The following is a 14783-nucleotide window of genomic DNA, read 5'->3' as shown; positions in this document are numbered from 1 at the left end:
CTTTTGTTTAGCCCCTTTATATTTTTCTTCCATGGGACTAGGGATGGTGACCAGAGGCTTGGTGCTTAGGAATTAAAGCCTTTGGGATCCTGTCAAGGTTTATCTCCCTTTATAGTTCATGCTCTTCCCATGGTACTTTTGAATGCTGGCCACCAAGTTTGGACACATATCGAAGCCCCCTTCACCATCAGAACTTTTTCAAATAAAAATTTACCAGGAGTTATGATAATTGCCGCTTCCGAGGGGCCGATAACACTCATGTACTAAATCTTCCTTCAACTTTGGGTTTTGTGGATCTCTCGTGATCGATCACCACATACTTCAGAGCTCCTTCCATTAGAGGATCTTCTCATAAAAGTTCCGATGGCCTCTTCCTCCAATATCTCATCTTAGCACTTAGGAGCTCCAGACAACCTTGCGACCTTTGTTCATTCAAATCTCCATGATCGAGTGCTTGTAGATTTTAGAGCCCCTCTCATCGGAAGATTTCAAATTTGGAATTAACATAGAAGTTACGATATTTCACACTTCCGATGAGATCATAGCTCTCTGTTCTTCGACTAGTTCTACGCCCTTGGTCCCTTTGAGTCTTCATGACCAATTACTAATTGATTTCGGAGCTCCTTCCATCGGAGGTTTTCCAAAAGGAATTAAAACAAAGTTACGATGACCTCTTCCTTCGAAATGCAGACCTCTGAAGTGACATCATGTTGACGTCATCGCCTTCATGTGGCACCTCATGAGTGGTGACATGTATCACCCAGATTCGCCCCCTTAGACCCCTAAAAATGCAAAAACTTCCTCCCATGTGTCCTTGTCCCACCATGTCATGCTGACATAATTTTCCCTGTCAGCTCATCGGAACCAACTATTTGCTTCCAAGTGTCTTCTTTGTAGGGGAGAGAAAATCGCATGGGGTCTTTGGATTTTTGAAGGTCTGCTGTGTATTTTCCTTTCCCCAAGATTTTAGGGTTTTCAAAAAGGTATTTGTTTAGGAGTTACGAAACTCCGATGTTCCAATGGCCAATGATCTGAGGTCCTTGTCTTGTTTCGCACCCCTTGGTACTTTGAAACACCTATGACCAAGAGCTAACCTATATGAGAAGCCTTTTAGCATCAAAACTTTTCAATTTGGGATTTTTGTGGTAGTTACGATAATCTCCGCCTTCGATGGCTCATAGCTCTCAAGTGTTAAATCTTCGCTTGGCTCCAGGTTTTGTGGATATTTTGTGACTAAGTGCCAATCTGTATCAAAAGCCCCCTTCATCATAAATTTTTCAACAGGGAATTAGAAGGGAGTTACGATAACCTCTAACTCTGATGGCTCATAGCTCTTAATGCTCGGCCCCTGGCCCTACGCGCTTGGTCCTTTGAAGTCTTTCATGACCAAATGCTAGCCTACAATTGAAGCCCCTCTTCATTGGACTTTTTCAAAAGGTAATTAAAATTAAGTCCCCGAGGCTTTCAATCCTTTGAAGGAGTAACCTCTGATATGCCTTCCTGCTAGCCTTCCCGATATCGAGCTCCAATGTGATCAGGTCCTGAAATTCAATGCTCCTCTTTAGCTCTGAGATTTCCTCTTGGCTTTGAAATTTAAGCTTTGGTTTTGGCCTCCTCCTCGAACTTTCATCCTTTGATATCTGTTCTTATTTATGACCTTTTTCACTCATTTGACACCATTTGGTGAAATTTGAACAAGGTGCAGTAAGTGACAACAGGTTCATGATTTCTGCAATCATATGACATGACTTCCACAATATCAAATGTATGCATACATACCTCATTTTTCCTTTGGGTCATCCATACTTCTTGCAACAACTTCCTTGATTGAAAGAGCTTCAATCCCTTGATCTGCTTTATTTTTATGTCATCATACCATAATCCCATGAATTCCACAAGATTGACATTCTTGATGAAACACTTGCTTTTCCTCATGATCAATGAACTTTTCAATGAAGATTCCATCAGAGAATTTTGACGATCGAAGTATCCTCATCAACAAATGTTTCCTTTTGACAGATGTATGATGAACCTTGTACTATATGACCTTGCCACTTATGTTCCCAATGAGATTCCTAAGAGCTATATCCTTGACTTCCAAACCCTCTTTCGTGCTTCTCTATGATGATATCCTGAGCTCTCACTTTCAATGCTTCTATGATGCGTTGATGCATCCCATTTAGTGAATCATGATAGCCATATCTTACAACAGATGACTTAGGAATTTGAGAAGAACTTAGGCAAGAAATACTATCTGAGTAATAATGATCTCTTACTTCCTCTTTCTTGGACTTCTTCTTTTCAACTTCCTCTACTTCTTTGGTGAAATGGGCTTCTTCACTTCCTCTCTTTTTTTCCTTCTTGACCTTAGGACAATCTCTTTTGTAGTACCCATATTACTGACACCCATAGCATTGAATCTTAGACATGTACCAATTTTTTTTTCCAGGAACCAGTGTTTCCAAATTTTCCTTTTCTTCTTGTCATTGTAGCATAAGCTTGACTTTGCTTACATTCTCCCACATTAGATTTGGACTTTAGTCTAGATTCTTCAATATTGCATAGTGACCATGGATCTTGGAATGGAGTAGCTTCTTTCTTCCCATAAATACTTGAAGTAAAGTTACCCCACTCCTCTGGTAATGCATTTAATACAACTGTAGTCATTTCACTATAAAATCTTACCCTAGATCTTGTAGTTGATCCCGAATCTCAGATATCCTCATAAATTATGAGGCTATTCCATATTCCCTAGACATCTTCAACTTGTAGAGTTCTTGCCTTAATGAGATGACTTCTCCAACAATTCTTATGAAATACAACTCTACTAGTTTGTCATAGATTTCTTTGGAAGTTTAGAGTTTAGATAGGGGATCCTTGATGGATTCTATGAGGATCCTTTGAGCCCTAACGTCCCCTTTCATATACTTGGCAAGCGCTTGAGCATCTTCCTCTCCTAGTTTTGTGATAAACCCTTTGACATGTTCCATCACCTTATTTTCAATGAGATTCATATCTGTCATTTCTTCCATGCAAGATAGTTTGAAGCCCCAACCAATTTGTTGATTTCCTTGTAAAAAGACATTTTGACAGATTCAAATGTTGACATAAATATACTTACTTGATAGGATGCTCCTTCTTCTTGCTAATTTCTTGATGTTGATGATGATATAGAGGATAGGAAACTTCTTCTTGATGAAGTTAGTTTTCTTCAACTATGATCCTTGATCCCACAGAGAGTGAGATGACACTGCCTTTTGATCTAGCTACCTTTGGATGGATAGTATTCAAAACACTTTGAATTCAGTAGATGTAAGATTTTGGCCTTCTCCCTTTTGATGATGATCCCAATAATTCTTTGTAGACTTCTTTGATCTAGGGTTTTGACTTCAAGATGATCTTCTCTTTGATGCTTTCTTGAGATTTGATTCTTGAGTGTCCGTTGATAAGATGCCCTTCCTTGACTTAGTTACCTTAGCTCTAATACCATGTTGAGAAATCTAGGGCATAAAGTATTAGATGATTTCTAAAAGAGATAACTTCTTGTGAATGCTTTTTACTTCTTAGATTAGATTCTTCTCTTTAGATTATTATTGTGTTCTTCTTTCATCAAACAATTACCAATGCATAAACAATAAAGAGACAAGAGACACAAAATGTATGCTATTCGCCAGGGCCAAAACCTCTCCCACTTGAGAGGAAAACCCACACAAATTCTTATTCTTATAAAGACTTCAATTGACAAATACCAAGACCAAGACCCTTGACCTATTTTCCACTCCAAGACCAAGACACAAATCCTCCTTGATGAGATTCTTCCCACAATGATCAAACCTTTGCTTCTTCGTCCTTCTTGGCTACTCTTTAGAATTTTGGTCCCTTGGTTTAGCACTGCACTCCTTGGTTCTAGTTTAGAAACCCTTAGCACATTAGCTTGACCAACTTTTACCTTATATCTTCTTCGCTCTAGAAGGAGACTTCCTCCTTTTAACTCGACTTCTCTTTTACTTGTCCTTCACCCAACTTGATTACCTTTTGATACTTGTAACTTTCTCGACCTCCTTGTTGTAATAGACAGATTTGTACCTTTTCATGTGTGGACATTCCTTAGCCCAAAATAGTCGCAAAATAATGCTGGAACACTTCGTAAGTTCTTTCTCTCTCCTCACTGGTTCGTAGGCTCCTTCTTTGTCACCTTCGCAGTGTTTAACTTCAAACCTGCTACATCGAAAATTTGTCCTCTGAAATTAGGCTGAGCTGCCTATTTATAATGGTTGGAACTATAATAAGCCGACTTGACTTGGGTGTGAGTCGACATGTAACTTGAGGAAACTATTTAATCCATTTTGAAGCCGACTTGAAGGAGGTGTCTTTGCTTGGTCTTGGAGGGCCTTCTTATACAGTTTATGACTCATATAAAATTGTAACATTCCCAAGAAGGGTTCTTCATACATGACATAGACTCAAATTGAATTTTATGACTAGATGACAAATCCTAAAGGCTCACAATGGGAGCCATCACTAAAATAAAATTCCTTATTCATGAAACCCATGAGACAAGCATTACGATAATAATTTTATTTTTCCTCTTTTCATAAATTACATAAAATCACAATTACACATGTCATTATGAAGACCGAACCTAGATACGTTTCAACAAAATATCCCAAGCAAGCAACCTCCACAACTATAGAATCCGTGTCCCTTGACTCAACTCTTTTTTTTTTAATAAAAATATTTTCATTTCATTTCATGAGGAAACCTAGGTTGGGGCTATCACAAACCCGTCCCCCTTGAGGGAACACCCCCCTCGGTGTTATTTTGTTTATATGCAACCACATGAGACAAAATAAAATTAAATATTGTTTTCATGAAGCTTTATTTGTACAACTCTATACAATGTTTAAAAAATTATATACATTTTCTTCAACTAGAAAACAACAAGGGATATGATCCCCTCATGGAGTAAATCATTTCCTGTGGCTTCCTTTGGCCCAAAATGTCTCCATTACACTTTGACTTGCTCTATGGTTCAATTCCGAAGCATGAGACTCCTCCAGTCTAGAATGCACAATGGCTCTGGCTAGAACTCTCCCTCTGGTTCCACTTGTAGAAAAACAAATCAATCGCATGATTAGCATCCTGTACATATCTTTTAAGCAAAGAAACATGGAAAACATCATGAACTTAAACTGAAGGAGGTAAGGCCATCCTATAGGCCATTGGTCCAATCCTTTAGAGGATCTCAAAAGGCCCACAATATCGTGGTGCCAACTTGGAACATGACCCAATCTTTCAAGTAACTCTTATGGGCTTTGATTCTCAAGTTAACATGTTCCCCAACTTGGAACTATTTATGTGCCCTATGCTAATATGCATGGCTTTTCTGCCTATCATGTGCCACCTTCAAATTATTTCTGATGATCTAAATTTTCTACTCCATTTCCTTGAGCATGTCAAGATCAATATGCACTATGTTCACTGGATCTCTCCAACTGATAGGAGTATTGCAACTCTTCGCATATAGTGCCTCAAATGGACACATCTTTATGGATTCCTGATATCCATTGTTGTATGCAAATTCTACAAAGGTAAGAGACTCCTCCCACTTCTTGGGCGGATGCATCACATACATCGGCAACGTGTCCTCAAGGATCCTATTTGTCCTCTTTGTTTTCCTATCCATCTGTGGATGATATGTTGTACTGAATGCCAACTTTGTCCCCAAACCTACAAATAATTCCTCCCAAAATATTGAAGTGAACTTAGCATCTCTGTTTAAAATAATTTTCTTTGGGATTCCATGCAATCTCACAATCTCCTTTATGAATATTTGTGCCACTTGACTAGCAGAATTAGTGGATTTGATTGCCACGAAATGAGTCACCTTGCTCAACCTGTCAATCACCACCTTAATTGCATCATGTTGCTTGGAGGTTCTGGACAAACTTGTGATGAAATCCATGGAGATTATTTCCCATATTGGGATAGGAATGGAATGAAATAATCTTGTTGGATGCTTGCATTCAACCTTCACTTGCTAACATTCTATGCATTTAGCCACAAAATCAACCACTTCTTTCTTCAAATTTGGCCAATAATAGAACTTTTTAATGGCTATGAGGGTCTTTTGGTAACCCGGATGGCCTGAATATGGATTAACATGGAACTCTCTCATTATGAGTGTCTTGAATTCATCGTAATTTGGCACATAATTTTTTTTCTTGAACCTGATTAGGCCATCGTCAGTGAGGTGATATTCCTCATCCCCACCCTCTTGTATAGGCTTCTCTCATTTGCTTATATTTTTCATTATGTTGTCCTTCATTCTTGACCCTCTTTACTAGGTCCATTTTGTAAGAGCTTATGGCTGCCAAGTGATTCACTTGAATCCTCCTACTAAGTGCATCAACAACCCTGTTTTCTTTTCCTTTGATGTAGTTAATCTCAAAATAAAACTCACTAAATATGGCCAACCATCTAGTCTATCTTGTGTTCAACTTGGGTTGCCTAAACAAATACTTAAGCCCACTATGGTCTGCCATAAGTGTAAATTTTATGCTAAGGAGGTAATGCCTCCACATATTCAATGCATGAATAATGAAAACTAACTATAGGTCATGAGTCACATAATTTACCTCATGTTCATTCAATTTCCTTTACTCATAACATACTACTTGTCCTTCCTGCATCAAAACTCCACCGAGCCCTTTCTTGTAGGCATCATGCATACCACAAAATCCCTGTCCTGATCTACAATCCTCAGCACTGGTGCACTTGTGAGCAACTGTTTCAATTGCTCGAAGCTTGTTGCACACTGAGATGTCCACTCAAATTTATTCCATTTTCTCTGCAAGGAGGTGATAGGATGGCCTATCATGGAGAAATTTTTGATAAATCTCTTGTAATAACCTGCCAATCCCATGAATGATTTGATATTTCTCACATTCTTTGGGGTTGGCCTCTCCATTATAGCCTTGACCTTCTCTGGATCAATTGATATCCCTTCCTTGGAGACAATATGGCCCAAATAATGCATATGTGACTAAAAAAGTCACGCTTGTTGAGCTTTGCATAGAGTTTGTGTTCCCTCAACAACTGTAGCATTGCGACCAAGTGCTTCTCGTGCTCTTCCTTAGTCCTTGAATACACTAATATTTCATTGACAAATACAATGAAAAAATTGTCACTACAAGGAAAAGACCTTCTAGCGGAGTTTTTTGCGGAAGCCCCTATAAAAATAGTCAAAAATCTGTTTGTAGTGGAGGTCACTAGCAAAGGTGGGCGAGAAGATGTTTTAGTGGATCTTTTTTGGGCGGTGTGTTTAAAATCTACAAATGAATCAATACTTTACTATCCATATAAGCACCGGTGCTGCATATAACATGGTGCACCGTCGAAAATTTATTTTGATAAAATAAAAAAACACGGTGCGCTAAATAACATAAAGCATTGGTGCCTTAATAGTCGATAGCACCAGTTCCCTTTACATAGTAAAACATCTCGGTGCATACCGGTAAGGAGAACCACTATAGTTTTAAATTTCAGGAAATGCGGTGCTATTTCCAACGAAGCCCCAGTGAGGTAAGCTTAACAAAATGCCTAGGGGCATCTTCTAAAGAGCACTGCTAGGTGGTTTTTAATTTCTAAAAATATAGCAGCGCTACAGTAAAGACAAAACACCAGTGCAATACCTGTAGAGGGCTGCCCCGGGGCGTCTCTAGAAAAAGCATTGCGATATTTTTTAATTAAAAAAATGTGGTTCTTTTAGATATATTATGCGTCGATGCATTTGGAGAAACACACCGGACGAGGGTTAAATAAAAAAACCCTGTTGGCCGTAATTTTCATTTTTACCATCTACAGTGCAGGGGAGCTCTAAAACACTAGTGTCACTCTTGCCTTATGGAAGTACCATGATGTGAGTGCTTTTCTTCCTCACCATCCTTTCGTACCATGCTCACTGTTTCAGTTTTTAATTTTTTCAAACCGTCCTAAAATTTATTTTTATCCATTACATGTCCACAATGCCTCCCCAACGACCAAATGTTTAGGTAATGTCTATGTTTCTTTGTAATTTAACTTTTTAGCGCATTATAATTGTAAATTAGGCTAAATTTTCCATTGTTAAAAAAAAAGTTTCAGTGTGCGGTGCATTCGATATGTACGGCTCACACTGATAACAGTGCGCCTTGAAAATTTACAGGGTGCACCGCAAATTCGGTGCGTGAACATAATGCACCATCTTTGTTGTGGTGCATTTTGTAAATGACAATGCACCAGGAATGATGTAGTAGATTGTACATCGCTGTGTCACGCTCGATGCGTTTATATTTACCAAACACTACAAACTTAATATTTAAAAATATATCCATAGCTCGGTGTGTTCGATACCCTGAATGTTCTGTACCAGTGTGAAGGTTATCTGTGCACAAGTTTTCCGCACCACTATCAAAAGTAAAAATTTTGAACCAACAACGGTGCATCATACTTATGTGCGCACTACTAGCATTATGGTTATACTTGAAAGAGCACCGATGCTGGTGCATAACCATGTCTTAAGCACACCAATGTTTTTTTGTTTTTTAATTGAAAGTTATGTTTCCATATTTATAAATACATGTTTCATTTAATAAAATGAATTGTATTGTATGTATGAGGTTAATGTATTTTATATGTCAATAATGTAGAAGAGATGTCAATTGAGGGAGCACTAGCAGGAGCAGGAGCAGGAGCAACAGGCAAACCCATACAATATGGTCCAAACATGGTAGGCCAGAGAGAGGGAAAGAGATTTATACCCTCGCCCTATTACTGCATCGATCCAAGTGCTCTTGAGGAATGCAGACCTCTTCAAGTACTATGAGGAGGTTACATCCCTAAAGGCGCACTCTGTCTTATTGGTGCATCTGATCCGCTGATGGAGTGTTTAGGAGTAGGATTTTCATGTCGGTCCTAGGGCGTGGTATAGGCCCACTAAGGAGGATATATACTTTATCACTGACCTATCCAGGAGAGGGGAGGAATTCCTGAGTTCCCTAATGCCCCCCATGGGGTTGCAGCTGAGAGTCAGTTTGCGTAAACTTTGAGATATGTTGGGGCCTCATGCGGTCCATCCATCAGATTTTTAGGTCCGTGGTGGAAAACTACACATTTCTTCTTTTTCTCTAGAGGAGGTTAGGTGACTCTCGTTATTAGTCAGCACGATTGCACACTCTAGTAGTGATGGGTAACGCATTAGTTGCCTTATTTTGTATTATGTTGATTCTTTGATTTAGGTGCCATGTTGCATCAGATGGTCTGCCATTTCTTTGAGGCAAATTTGCATGGATTTAGATAGATGTGTGTGTTGATACATGGGAGGAAGACCTTCCTTTTCGCTTTCGAGAATTTTTGTTTATTTTTTGAGAGTTTTCCAGAAACGAGGCCTACATTTGACCGTCGCCCTTCTAGGCCAATCACTGAGGTCCAAATGTGCATGTGGGGGCAGACGATGCTCAAGAGGGGCCTGCTAGAGTATCTAGATAAGATTTCTCCTGAGGCATTGGCGCTACTGTCTAGTGAGGATGACCATGCGTTTGTCACGTTGGCATTTCTATACACGAGGATTGATTAGAGAGGTTGTCTCGACGTCGTCTTCATAGCGACTGAGCTTCTAGATGATAGAGGTAATATTAATGTTTTATTTAAATTAATCTAGTTTCATTTTCTTGTTTTAATGAGTTAGAATAAAATTTATTCTAGCATGTTCTTTAACTTTTTTTATTAAATTGTTTAATGAAATTGTATAATTATTTTTCTATACTATATATTTTGTAAACATTGACACATTCGATGGGGACATGCCTCCTCCCCCACTAGATGTCAGAGGAGATGAGGAGATGGGCGAGGCCCAAGAGGGTGAGGCACATCCTCAGGGGGGTGTGGGCATCCGGGGCCGTAGGGATGGTCTACGAGTTCGCTGGATTGGCCAACACTTTTTTTTATGCAGTTGTCCGCCCTGCGAGGGCTCAAGATATCACCACAAATTCTATGTTCGTGGGTTTGTAGATGGACTATCTGTGCGAGATGATGTCTCTTATGCGGCATATCATAAGAGCTAGTAGGGTACTCACAATGATTAGGGATGTAGGCCAACATCATGTAGCAATAGATACATCAGATGAGGGTGGTGATGATGATGATCGTGGTGATGATCATGATCATGATGATGAGGGTTGTGATCATGATGCTTTTGGTAGTACAACCCCATCATATCATGGTCGTCAGGGTGTCGGTGATCCTTCTGGTAGTACACCTCCTCATCAGTCGCTTGATGTTGAGATGCCACAACTAGAGTATGTGCCTTATGTTTCCCCTGATAGATCTTACCAACCACCTCCTTCTCCACCTCAGAGTTCGCCAAACAACGTTGAGGGCGCAATAGTTAGCCATCCATTGTCTTCTACTGCAGACTAACCACCTCCTTCTCCACCTCAACTGAGTTCGACAGTCGTTGATCATGTAGCAGTTGACCATCCATCGTCTTCTATTGCAGACTAGGATGGCACTACGTCTATTTTATCAGATATTTGATTGCATTTTTTTTTGTTAAGCTTGGTAGGTCCTCCTTTTTCATTCATTTATAAAGCAAATTTACACCACATAGATTGGCTAGGTGGCCTCAACTTGCCTAGTGGGAAACCAAGTCTGTTGGCCACCTATTTGCATTGTATGCCATCTAATAACAAAAGAGTTTCAGTCTTTCTATCCAAGCTATATAAGTCTCTGATTCATGTCCATACTCTAGATATCTACCTATACATATTCTTGCATAAGGAAATGTAAAATCTACCCGCATATATAAACAAAACTTAACAGGTTAGATTGTCTAATCATTCTGATTAGCCGAAGCTGATTCCACTGGCGCTGGGTCTTTAGCGTTTGAACTTGGCATCTCTTGATTGCACTTATTTGACTTGCTCTGGTGCATTTTTTTGTTTATGTTTATGTACTTAATTTACATGTTGGTTTTGATGTGTCTATTGTCAGGTCATGTTAGATATGCTAATTTAATGTGCTTGCAGATATATGTGTATGTGCATGATAACAATTATTTGACATGAGATTTATGTTAATTTGAGGATGTATGTGGTGATGATGTTAGATTAAAATGTTTGTGTTTTCTTAAATGTGATCACGATGATGATTCCCTGTTAGATTATTAGATTTGTGTGTTAGCTAATGACATTTATATGTGTTAGAGGTGTATGTAATTAGATGATGGTAGTGAATTCAAATGTGTATCTTAGATGATGTTTATGATTGTTTGATGGTTATCATCATGTTGTTGATTTTTATGAAATAATATTTATTATAGATTATGTATTGGTGAACTTATATCAAACTTTATATATGAAATTGCATGCAAAATGACCTGAAAAAATGCAAAGGTATTTTTATAAATTACAAAGTTTAGTATGGTTGAAACTATGATTGAAAAATTACATTTAATTATTTTTATTATTAATATTTTGTAAAATATTACATATCAAATCCATATTAAACATTGAAAAGTTTACAAATATCCCTCATACATTAAATTAGAAAAAAACTATTAATAGAATAAGAATTTTCTCAATTTTTTTCGCTAAAGTGAAAATATAAGAAAATATAAGAAAATTTTCAATTTAAATTACTTTACTTTTCTCTATATAAACTATCTATAAAATTATGTTATTTAATATGGACATCAAAATATTTTACTCGTGGTTTTTAGTAAAATAGTTTTTGTTATAAATATATTTTTGTTTTCAATATCACATGTAAATGGAACATATAATGAATTACACATAATGTAATATCATCAATACTATTTATTGTCATGTGAAAAAATTACATTTCTTCCTTGTAGTAAAAAGTAAATTATGTTTTTTTACTTATTACATTTCTTCCTCATAACAAAAGCTAATTTATTTATTATTATTATTTTTTTTTTTACTTTCGGTTATTTTATATCTCTATATAAATTTATATAAGATTAAGGTGTAAATTGAAGTATTGTAATTATGGTCGACATTAATTTATTTTGTTATTACTATTTTTAATTTGTAAGATTAAATTATTATTTTACTATTTTTAAATGTAACGTTACGTGACAGAGCGCTTCTCGGTGAAATTAATTTAGATTTAATGTAACTTAAAAAATTCTATTTATTGCAACTCTTACTTGTTAGGATATTCCGACACATAGGAAATAGTTAAGTATAACTTGGACTAGTGTAGAGTTAGGTAAAGTGTGTTTTTTTACTATGTACTTTTGTAACTTACAATCCCATGGTCATGATATGTTCTAGACATGAAGTGATCTGACAATTCATTCTCTCCTTGGTATTATTGACACTTGATCTGTGGCTTAATGCCCGATTGGTCCATGATCTCTATTTAAAGAGCATGGAGGGTCATTTGTAGGGTGATCGTTCATGAGAGAAGCTTATGTACATTTTCTTTCTTTTACATTAATAAATTGCTTGAAGTGGCCACGTTGGCTTAGGCCGTGGACTGTTTCCCTCTTTGAGGGTTTTAACCACGTCAAGAATACTGGTGTATTGATCTGTGATCTGTTTGTGAGTGATGTCTTTTGGTGTTCTATCTGTGGAACTTACCCTGTAAATTCCTACATTACTAATTTAAATTAGAAATTTCTCTTTCTAAAGATGAGGGTAAAGAAATGTAACATGATAAGGCTTCATGTGAGATTTCCTCTATTGGATGTTCCCCCTTAAAGAGGTAAGTGAATTTTTTTCTAGTAATGTTGATGCTATTTTGGTTCTTTATTTGCTATTGTACTAGTTTAAATTTAACTCTTTTTAATAATAAATATGAACTAAATAATACAAAAATGATAAATAAACTAGATTTAAATTATTTCTTAATGAACAACTCATAATATTATTTTTTTCCCACATATCACGAGATAGTCACTCAAATTCATGTTTTTCACATTTCTCCTAGCTAATATTACATCATGTTCATAATGATAAAAACATTTTATTTTATTTTTTTTAGAAAGAAAAAACAGAATTGTATTATATTGAGACTATATAACAGATCAGATAGTACATATCAAGCTGTAGAAGCTGGATAGTCTAGGGACATGGGAGCCAAAAACTCGAGGATGAGATTCCTCGGAGAAGGATGCAGAAAATTACATAAGTAGATACATGAGCAGATACATGAATCATCAGACTTTTCATACAAAAACACGTCTACTTTAAATAAATGAGTTATAAATACATAAGAAATAGATATTTATTTCACATAATCTAACTAGGAGACAAAAATGCATCACTAAGTTTATTTGAAAGTAAAAAAAATGCCTCTTAATCATTGTCACAAATTCGGTGCATTTGATATGTTTCTATTTGAGAAGGGTTGTGACCTTTAATCCTTATTATCATATATAATGTACACAATTGGAAATGCTTAGTTTTAAGTACTGTAAAAATGTTTCCACTATAAAAAAAAACATATAAAACTGTTTGTTAATCTTACCAATTATATTATAAAATGTCAACAAGACTAATAAAATAATAATATAATTAACAGAATAATGACAACAAAAACATACAACAATAGTATAAATAATGAAATAACACAAGTACATATCACTTTCCATTGTCATCACCTTGATTATCTTCCTCGATTAGCATGGTAACACTGTTGTTCTGGAAAATATTTTTTGATCTAGGGTCGTGTCTTAATATGAACCACCAATCCCTATCCAACACATCTAGGTAAAAAAACCCTGGTTGCGATATTTTGGGAAAACATAAGGCTCCCTAGCTTCATGCCACATATTTCTAGATTTGATAGATATTAGCCCACTATTGCAATCTTCCTTTACATTATTTCGATAAAAGGTGCTCATTTGCACCTAAAATAACACATTGGAATGAAGAGAAATCAATTTGAATGATCTCTTGTATCATTCCAATGTAACCTAATGTCCCTTGCATTAAGTTTTGATCGTGGTGGCTAGCACGACTAGATTGGTCAAACTTGACTTCCACTCCACAATATTGTGTCATGCATCTATCATCGACATCCTTCGTGCGAAAATGATGTCCATATGCCCACATAGATGGAAACAAATGCACCTATAAAAAAGTGTATAAAAAAGTGAAAAAATCAGTGTCATGTGTCTAATAATCCGAACATAATTAAAAATAAAAAAAAATATATAGATGTTACAATTCAAAGGTGCAGTATGAAGTTAAAATTGTATAGAAATATGATATAATTACCGAGTTGCAGCACCCAATCCTTATGTTTAGCACATCCTCTTCAGCACGCGGGTAACGATTAGATGCACCATATTTCTCTCTGACCTGTTCAACAACCCAACTTTTAGGGCTTGTCATTGGCATATTTTCTTTTAAATGATCACAATAAGGCACTCTTATACCCTTCAACAATTTGAATTCTTTCTTGTCATTGCCCCATTTCCTCATCTTCTCTTTGTACAATGTGACCCACGGTTGTGTCGCTGCCATATTGTAAAGAATGAATTTGTTGATGGCTTCAATTCTTAAATTTATTGATGATAAAATCAAACCACCATATATATATATAGTACGTATGAGATCAAAATATGAATTAATATGAAGTTCAGTGTGAATAGTTACTGTGTAGTAATTTGACAAATGATAAGCCTGCACTTACTCTTTATCATGCACCTCTTTCCCTTCGTTTTGAGAAAATCCGATTCTCTTTTGTCTTCATACCTTTCGTATTCCCAAATC

This window comes from Pinus tabuliformis, chromosome J (genome assembly GCF_031772625.1).
Source record: "Pinus tabuliformis cultivar Carrire ecotype Pingquan chromosome J, CPIR1, whole genome shotgun sequence".
NCBI classification, from domain to species: Eukaryota; Viridiplantae; Streptophyta; class Pinopsida; order Pinales; family Pinaceae; genus Pinus; species Pinus tabuliformis.
The sequence above is the reverse complement of the archived record's forward strand: the minus strand, read 5'-3'. Positions refer to the sequence as shown.